Source organism: Lasioglossum baleicum, chromosome 18 (genome assembly GCF_051020765.1).
Source record: "Lasioglossum baleicum chromosome 18, iyLasBale1, whole genome shotgun sequence".
Taxonomy (NCBI): Eukaryota; Metazoa; Arthropoda; class Insecta; order Hymenoptera; family Halictidae; genus Lasioglossum; species Lasioglossum baleicum.
This window is the reverse complement of record NC_134946.1, coordinates 5,558,170-5,567,150: the sequence shown is the minus strand read 5'-3', so window position 1 is coordinate 5,567,150 and position 8,981 is coordinate 5,558,170.

The following is an 8,981-nucleotide window of genomic DNA, read 5'->3' as shown; positions in this document are numbered from 1 at the left end:
ACACACGGAATTTTCAGGCTTCTTTTCAATGAGCATTGAAGTCAGGCCGCTAGGAGTTGTGAACACGTGCACTTTTAGTGCTCGGCCTTCAACACAATAGCGATTAGGCTTAGGCGTGCGACCATCCCCGGGCCCAGTGCAGCCCGTGGCCACTTTCTTCGAGGTAGTTTCAACTGCACTAACTACACCATAGCGAAAAGGGCGGTAATCCCATATTGGAAGTAACCCTCAAGTAAAAACAAATTAAACAAACAACCCGGATAAATTAAAGCCCGATGGATAATCGAGACCCGAGGAAATAATTAAAATGTACATTATATTCCAAAATAAATGTTTTGGTTTTGAAAATTTATTTCCCGTCATGATGTCCGGGATCCGATTAATCGAGGTCCTACTGTATGACGAATTATGATTTCAGGAAGGGGGAACGAGAGGTTATTCCGTAATAGCCGCATTTTTGGGTCTGCCGAGCGACGGTTCTTGAATCAATATCAGTATGTAACTTGAATATTGTAAGTCGTTCTAATATTAAACTGAACAAGATCGACGCATTTGCGTCCATCGTTTCGGACAAGGTATTTACCGGGCAATGTCACGTTTGCAACTGCAGTCTAAGCACGTGCAGCGTGGCGCGTGCTGATAACGCACAAGGATACGCAGAAACAACGCCGAACAAACCAGTTGTTACAACAACGAGTTAATAATAAACTCGTAGTACTTGGTAAATTTTTGAAAAATTTATATTTTTTCAGAATTGGTTTTGCATCAGGGCTAGATGTTTTTGTTCTAAATTTTTTTAGTTAAAACTGCTATCGCGTGCTGTTTAAGAGAACATTTCTTTTCAAGGTCTTTCAACCATTTTCCAATTTTCCGCAAGACACGTGAATAAAGTTATAATATGATAATGACCTATTTATTGAATGTGCTGTAAACGAATGTGCCACAAGGCCGAATAGATGCTAATGTACTTCAGTTCTTCGAAGCAGGACCATATTATTCATCAAGTATGATAATAATAGGCATTATTGGCCATGCTTAATGGCGGGCACGGTCCAATGACATATTCATTAATTCTATGATATTACGTTTCAATAATATCTCTGGTCGTTAAAAGCCACTCCAATAAACCAATTTATTTTGATAAATGAACACAAATTAGGGCGACTGTCTCGAGTACATTTCGCTTCAAATAAATGAGATAAATAATACAGTAGGACCTCGGTTAACCGGATCCCGATTATAAACGAATATGCGTTTAAATACGATTATATTATGAAGGGGAATAAATTTTCAAAAATAAAGAATTCATTTTGGAATATGATGTACATTTTAATTATGTCTTTTAATTAATAATGTAAGTTTTAATTATCCATCGGGCCTTGATTTATCCGGGCTGTTTGTCTCCCGATCAAGCTGATTAATCGAGGTCCTACTGTCTTTTAAATTACTAAAATAATAAACTATTAAAAAATAGTATTTTTATTTTAGAAAAAACATAATGAAAGGAACTATATTTTCAAATAATTCTTTCTTTGAGTGGATTGAATTAATTAAATAAAATAAATTTTGCTACCGTATAAATTATTATAATGAACAATAACGTCGGTTACCTGAATTTTGGCGTCGGTGAGGCAACCAACAGCGTCCATTACCAATAGAAGATAATGAAGAGCGTGTACATTGTCGTCACCGTCCGCTGCGAACCAGTATCGATTTATTTTCCCAGGTTAATGGTATCGTTGACTTCCCGATTTGATTGTGATCTGCCGCCGACATCTCACCTCCGACAATTGCTCGAACAGCTACTGACGAAATGATAAGAACAAAATTTTACACTTTTTTTAATGGTATTATAGACATTTAAATAAGGGAAAGTACACAGTTAACTGATCTTTTGTCATTAGAAAATTCATCCGTGTTAATTATTATTAATCTTGTTTGAAAAATTTTCCATAATCTTGAAAAATCTTGCTGCCGTGCAAATTCACAATACTTTGAGTCCGAAGAGTTCATACAATTATAATATAAGTGTTAGCACATGCAAAAATTAAAATAATTTTCCAAACAAAACTTGCTCAACTTCGTGAGCATGGCGAGTATGACGGGCATTTTGTGTAAAAAGTTTGTTGGTACCTTTTTTGTACACTTGGATTGGGACTAAATCTTTTTGTTCATTTATCGTAACAAAATATTCTTGATACCATAATTTGGGACACCTTGTACATCATATTTACCATACCCTCGTGTGCTGGTATTGCCTCAGCGCTACACAAGCTAGAAAATGGTCGACATTGGCCCCTTCATATGCAAAAAGCGCAACCATTCTTCTGAAAAAGACAATTGCAGGCCATTGATGTACGGGATCACCGACAGATGAACGTGTTTATGTCTGTGTCCCATACTACAAACGCGCTTTTTGCGTTCGGTTTATTCGTATGTAAATTGGGGGACGAATTGCATTGACCTTGTTCACCTCGTTTGATATTTCCGTATCTATTGTTTTATTAACGTGTCAAATACAAATAGTTTTTTCATAAAATAATCATTGCTTTAACAGTTATGAAAACTATTTTATAACTACTACACACAATTATTTTACGTCGTAAAAGAGAACTGGATCTCTTATTATTATAAAATAATTTTTTAAATTCATAAAAATGTAAGAAATTTGTAACTTTAACTCGAACATCAATATTTCATAACAGTTACAGTGACCGAAAAATTGAAAGAATTTACAAGACGATCTAACAAAGTTATATAAGTGCGCAGTTCCGTAAAATTCCTCTAGATCGGCTATGAATGGCAAGGTTTCTCCTGTGTCAATACGTTGCGAAACTGAGCCAACCGAGTTTAATGTTACCTACGATATCAGCGTCGCAAACTTCGAGTCTTCAACCCAATATCGTATAGCCGTGACAAAGCTCTGCTCCGCCATTATACCGGGTGTATCATCGATCTTTATCGTTTAAAACATTTCACTGTTGTCGATAGCAGAAAATGTCGGAGGAAAACCTAACTACTGCACTGCAGAGCTTTATGCGAATAAAAAATTTGCTGCAACCCACATTTCTTGAGACTGTTGTCGAAATGAGTTCAATGACCCCAACTTCATGACCTCTATGTAACCTTGAGTATAACTAATGATTAAATTATTTTTTTCTAATTTTGATAGTATACGATATTGTATTATACTGAACAATATTGCTATACTAAGGTTATACACTCTATCCTACACTGTAGAGTCTTATTCACTCTTTTGAAAATCAAATTCATTGTATTCACAAAACATGTTTTTAAATTGTTAAACAAAAAACATGTATCATGAAATTTCGAAAACCGTGACCCCGAGAAAAATTTGATCATTTAGTAAAGCAATGCTTCTCTAATTGCTTACAAAACATCAGGTCGTTTGGTGCAATTAGAAAAAAGTTATTCTGTTCTAAATGGCGTACGAACACTTTCGTGGGCCACTGTAAGTGAAACACCCGGTATATTAGACGTTTGGTATCTCGCGGCGGCTTTTGTGTGGTGTCACGCGAAAATGTGCGTCGCCCGAACATTATATTTCCTACGATGACGCGTGGACGTTCACGGTATTGTTCTTTACAGCTGTCACGTGTTTCAGTATTCCAATTGTACAAATTATGTATTGTTCACTAAATATTGCAACATTCTGCAATATACCAGTCGGCTCAGTATTTAGTCTTTGCTCAAACATACGTATAGTGAGTCATTTATCGTTAAAGCCCATTAGTTCAGAAGATATTTCAGTTTGAACGTCAACACTACCGGGTGTCCTATTTGTACAAAATCAATGTATATCTAAGAAATCGTTGACGATAGTAGAAAATGTTTCGAACGAACGTCGAATGGTTTCATGGTAAATGTGACTTGGCCTAACTATTTTTTCCCATAAATGGACGCGTAGAGGACACACGAAGGTTAACAAGGTTTACCGAAATGGGAGGGTGTATCGAATGCAACGGTTGATACAGTTTATGATTCTGTTTTAAAAAAACGTGTTAAAACACTTCCGTGTTAAATTATCTCGATTTGTGGTATATTATAAATAATTTATTCTTTAAGTGTAAGCGTTCTTAAACACGTGTAGAAACTTGTTATGGACGGTTAAAGGCCGAGAACATATTTTTTTAGAAATATGATCTATAAAAAGTATGTAATTTTGTTTGTTTGCATTTTGAAAAAAAGAATGCATGTACCTGACAGATAAATATGTGTGCAGAATCCCAACGCACCAAGTTTGATGGTTCCTCCGAAAGAAATTCCTAAAAATTGGTAACAAGATGGCGTTCAAAGTATACCCGGTGAAAAAGTGGTCGGAATTTTTGCCGCGTTTGACTGAACGGGGCGCAGGCACACGCACACATTCTAATAGCAGGAGAGGCGCGTAAGTCCTGCAAATGCTATGGCAAACGTCCAACAAGGGCCCTCAAGCCTTCTTATCTTGGGAGAGGACCAGGCCATGCGAGGCCCCTCGATCCCCGATGTACATTTCCTTTCAAAAGTATTGGGTGTCCTGCAGTGCCCACTCAGGCGAATTTATTTTCCCAACCTCAAAGCCGAGCTGGAACGGAAAATTTTCTAAAGTCTCGCGAACAAACAGCATCCTGTTTCCTTGCTAATTAGTAAACTGCGGATGTTTAGGCAATTTTCAATTTTTGTAGGCAAATTTTAAGAAAGTGGAATCATGTGAAATGTTATTTTCAGTGGTAGATCTTTGTAGGTCTTTGTAGATCTGAGATAAATAAAAATCGTACTAAATTCTGTGGAATTTTATTTTATAGCACTTTTTCTTAACGTTTTTTGAAGCCATTAATGCATAATAAAATAAAAATTGTCTGCATCGATTGCAAGAAATAGAAACCAAATTGAATGTTATTTCTTCCCTTAATGATTTTGATAGAGATTTTAATTCGATTTTTGAGATATTTCAACAATTTTGAATTTCATCTGCTCAATTTTACTATAAATGCATAAAGATCCGCAGTCTAGTAATTAGTAATTACTATAGCTAATATTGCACAGAATTTATATGAACCTCTAAAATTGACTTCTTTGCAATATTTAATTAATTATTTATTTATTGATGCCGTAAACCTTTTGCAATCTTTATACGGATTTTTAACGATTTCTATTAGAATATGCAGTAGAACATCGATTATCTGAACCCTCTATTATCCCAAAAAGCTTCAAATTTAAATAGCTCTATCTACAGCGATCCATATACAACACTATTTGTAACACTATAGTTAACAATTAGTTATAGATTAATTATATATGTATAAGAAATAATTAATCCCTTTTAACTCTTTTATGAACTATTATTTTATTAATTGTTTTTAAAAAAATTTAGTATTATATTTTTTATAATTTTTTTCTAAATTTTTTATCTTGGTATGTGTGCATACACATACATACGCAATATATGTATACAATAACATTGGTTTATTTGGCAATAATTTTCCACAACGTTGTTATTAAGGGACACTAATAAATTTTAAATTGATGCTACTCAATAAAAATTCATTTTATTATTTTATTATTGCAAATTATTGCTGTGGTGTACTTTGAATAGAGAAAGTAAATCTCCTTTTCTGGTGAAAGCAAGCAACTTTGTAGCTCGAGTATATCGACCTTAACACTTTTATTTTTTGTTTGCAATTCCAATGTTCAATGGAATTTTCAAGCCAGTTTTCAATGCTATTACGTTCAACTATTTTAGATTACACCATGCTGTATAATTTATAATAATTTTCTAGAAATCTCTCTCTCTCTCTCTCTTTCTCTCTCTCTCCTGTAAAAATTCAATTCGAATTGTTTATCTACTTTCCATCTAAAAAATGTTTCTAACTACATAATAAAGTAAATCTATCTATAAAGTAAATCAATGCTATCTGAACAGAGTATCGAACCATAGTCAAGACTGCATTGACTGATGCATGGCCACTTATGTGTAAATTACATAATCGGAACAATCGACGATTATCAAACGACGCGTCAGAAATCACTGAAGCGGAAAATATAGGTAGGCTACAAAACAAAATGGCCGTCACTCCTTCCGAGTACTATTCAGTGCTTGGATCCTCAGGATGGCTGATAAGATTTTGCCGCAACCATCCCGCTGCTATCAGTATGCAATATTTCCATTTGTGGAATTTTTCATAGCCAGCATTACTGTTATCAAAGCATTATTCTTTTCAGTGTTGTTGTAATCTTTTTCCTGAAAGAATGGATCAGAGCCACGCCCATAATCTCTGCAGTGCCTTTTAAGTCTTGTTAAAAAAAGAATTTCTACGACATTGAGATGCTGCAAAATTATTAATAGTTTCTTTAGCTGAATTAGTATTAAATAACTAAATTAATTATATTAGCTGTATTAGTTGTAAATTGTGAATTAGCTTGACAATTCTACAAAATTTAAAGCAAAATTGGACATATCTAATTCCATAGATATTTTTAAAAAACATTTTTAGTAATAAACAATAATAGTACACACCTATATTGTATACTCTAACAAAGCCAATTACATTATTATTGTAAAATGAAATAATTTCGCGCCAGGTAAAGTTTTACTGCACGTTTAAAAATATAAATTTATTTTTGTACTATATATTTGTTATTGTTCGATATATTCACCAGGGATATTCAAATGAGATTTAAAAGTGCACTTCTTAGAAAACGATTCGGATTAATGTAAACACAACTGCAGCATTAGATTAGCTCTAATATTAGCACCGAATCTTGTCCGCATAATTTAGCTGGGAATTAATTTGTCCGAGATAAACGCACATGACGCTCGTTGTATTTTCGCGACATATAATTATAGACATCAATCACGATTGTGTAATGCAAATGCGCGTTCCGAAGAAAATCTACCGTGGCGATTTAAACAGAATGTACCGAGTCACTGATACGACTGAGGCAGTGATAGCCGAAGCAAAAATTATTTTATGCTTCGGCACACTATGCCTTAGCATACCGTTTCGAAACGCGTGTTGTCCACTTAACATTTTTCTATCCTGTCACATGTTTATAATTTTATATGATTTGATAGGCAGTGTATGTCCCGTTTTATGAATATGACATTTGTATTCCACAACATATGTGTGCGTTTGAATGTCCCGCGTGTATGACGGGTGACTGGTGACGCCCACTTCAGCGTAATGGCGTTTGAATATTCGAAAATCGATATTACGGTATCAAAGTTAATATAATAATAATTTCAAAGAATTATTTAATATGCAGCATTAATTTACAGTAATACTGTGGTATAAAATTTCATATAATCATAATTAGCCTAAAATAATGATTCAGCATGCAGTATTAATTTAGAGTATAAAATTATATGCATAATTAATGTACATACACATTGTAATACAAAAATTATATGTTCATACAATTTATATAATTTATAAAATTTCGTACAATCATAATCACCATATAATAATGATTCAGCATGCAGTATTAATTCAGAGTATAAAATTATATGCATAATTTTACTTACGGATACATACAATTTTAATTTTAGTCATTATAAAAAATCTTAGTATTCTGAAAAATGACCATCGTATATCGAGATGAATAAATAAATTTCGAATAGTGATAGTCGAGTCGAGAGATGAATGAACTGATTTTTAAGGATGGCGGCCATGTCCAAAGATAGATAGGGAATTTCGAAAAATTGATGACAGGGGGGCATCAATTAAAATGACCGGGTGACCCGGAAAATTTGACCAAAGCGGACCGATTGAAAAGGGCAGGAATGGCCTTCGATTTAGCCTCCTGGTGGACGCAACCTGGTTTTTAGGCGCGGCTACGAAGCGTCTACAAGACGGTGGCAACCGATTGCTTCAGTGGAAATTTCCATTGCAGTTGGCATGCCGTGTGGTATGACTGTACAGTCCACCATAAAAGTATCGACGCGCTTATTCTCGTTTTAACAACCGGTAAACGAAACTTGCCCATAATTACCGTAATCGTTCACCGCGATTGCAACTAAGAACCAAACATAAACTACCCAAAATAAACAACTATAAAATATATAATTTAATTCTTATTGACAACTGTATGCAACTGTGGTTGCCATGCGTTGTCATGTTTTAAATAAATGAGAAAAAGGATGTATTTAAAAAATGATTTGAAGATTGATTTTGTTAATATTTAATATACAACGTTCTGATTACCGTTTTTCCTTTTTGAATAGTGGTCTAAGGATCACGTGATAGATCACGTGTCACGGTTACGTAAGAGGCAATTTATATGTAATGATCAATAAAAAGTTTGATTGTTGTATCAGCTTCAATTATCTCTTCAATTACATTCGCCATCTCATCCCCACCACTATACTTCACGTTCCAATTTTCTGTGTCGCAATGGAATTGAATTAATTAATACAATTGGCATGCAGTAATGGTCGTAATTACTTGAACGTCAAGAATTGTTGATCGAATATTTCGAAGAAAATATACTCTGTGCAATCCAATGTTTTAGTTAGGTGAATACCTCAAAATTAAATTCGTAGTTATTATGTGGTGGCTAACTACCAATAAAATATGCAACATGAAATTATTGAATAAATAAAGAAAATTATAGCTTATTAAATAATTTCAGTAAAAATTAGTAAATAATATTTTAATCATTATGAATGTTATTAATGTACTTTTATTTATTAACTGCATTGTAAACGAGACATCGTATAGTTTTCTACAAAATAAAACAGTTTCCAATAAATATAATCGACTAAGAAATTCGTGAAACAAAAAGGAAAGAGAAATCGGTGACAAAAATTGCAATTCAAAATTTAAATCATTTGCTTGCTCGCGCCATTACTCGGTAGGCAAAGTCGATAGAAAGTGCTTGTCACGCTACCTACGGGAAAATACCTGAACTATTTGACAAAATGCAGTTTTCTGCTTACAATTCTGAATTACCGACTCTGTATAAAATAATGGATTACAGAT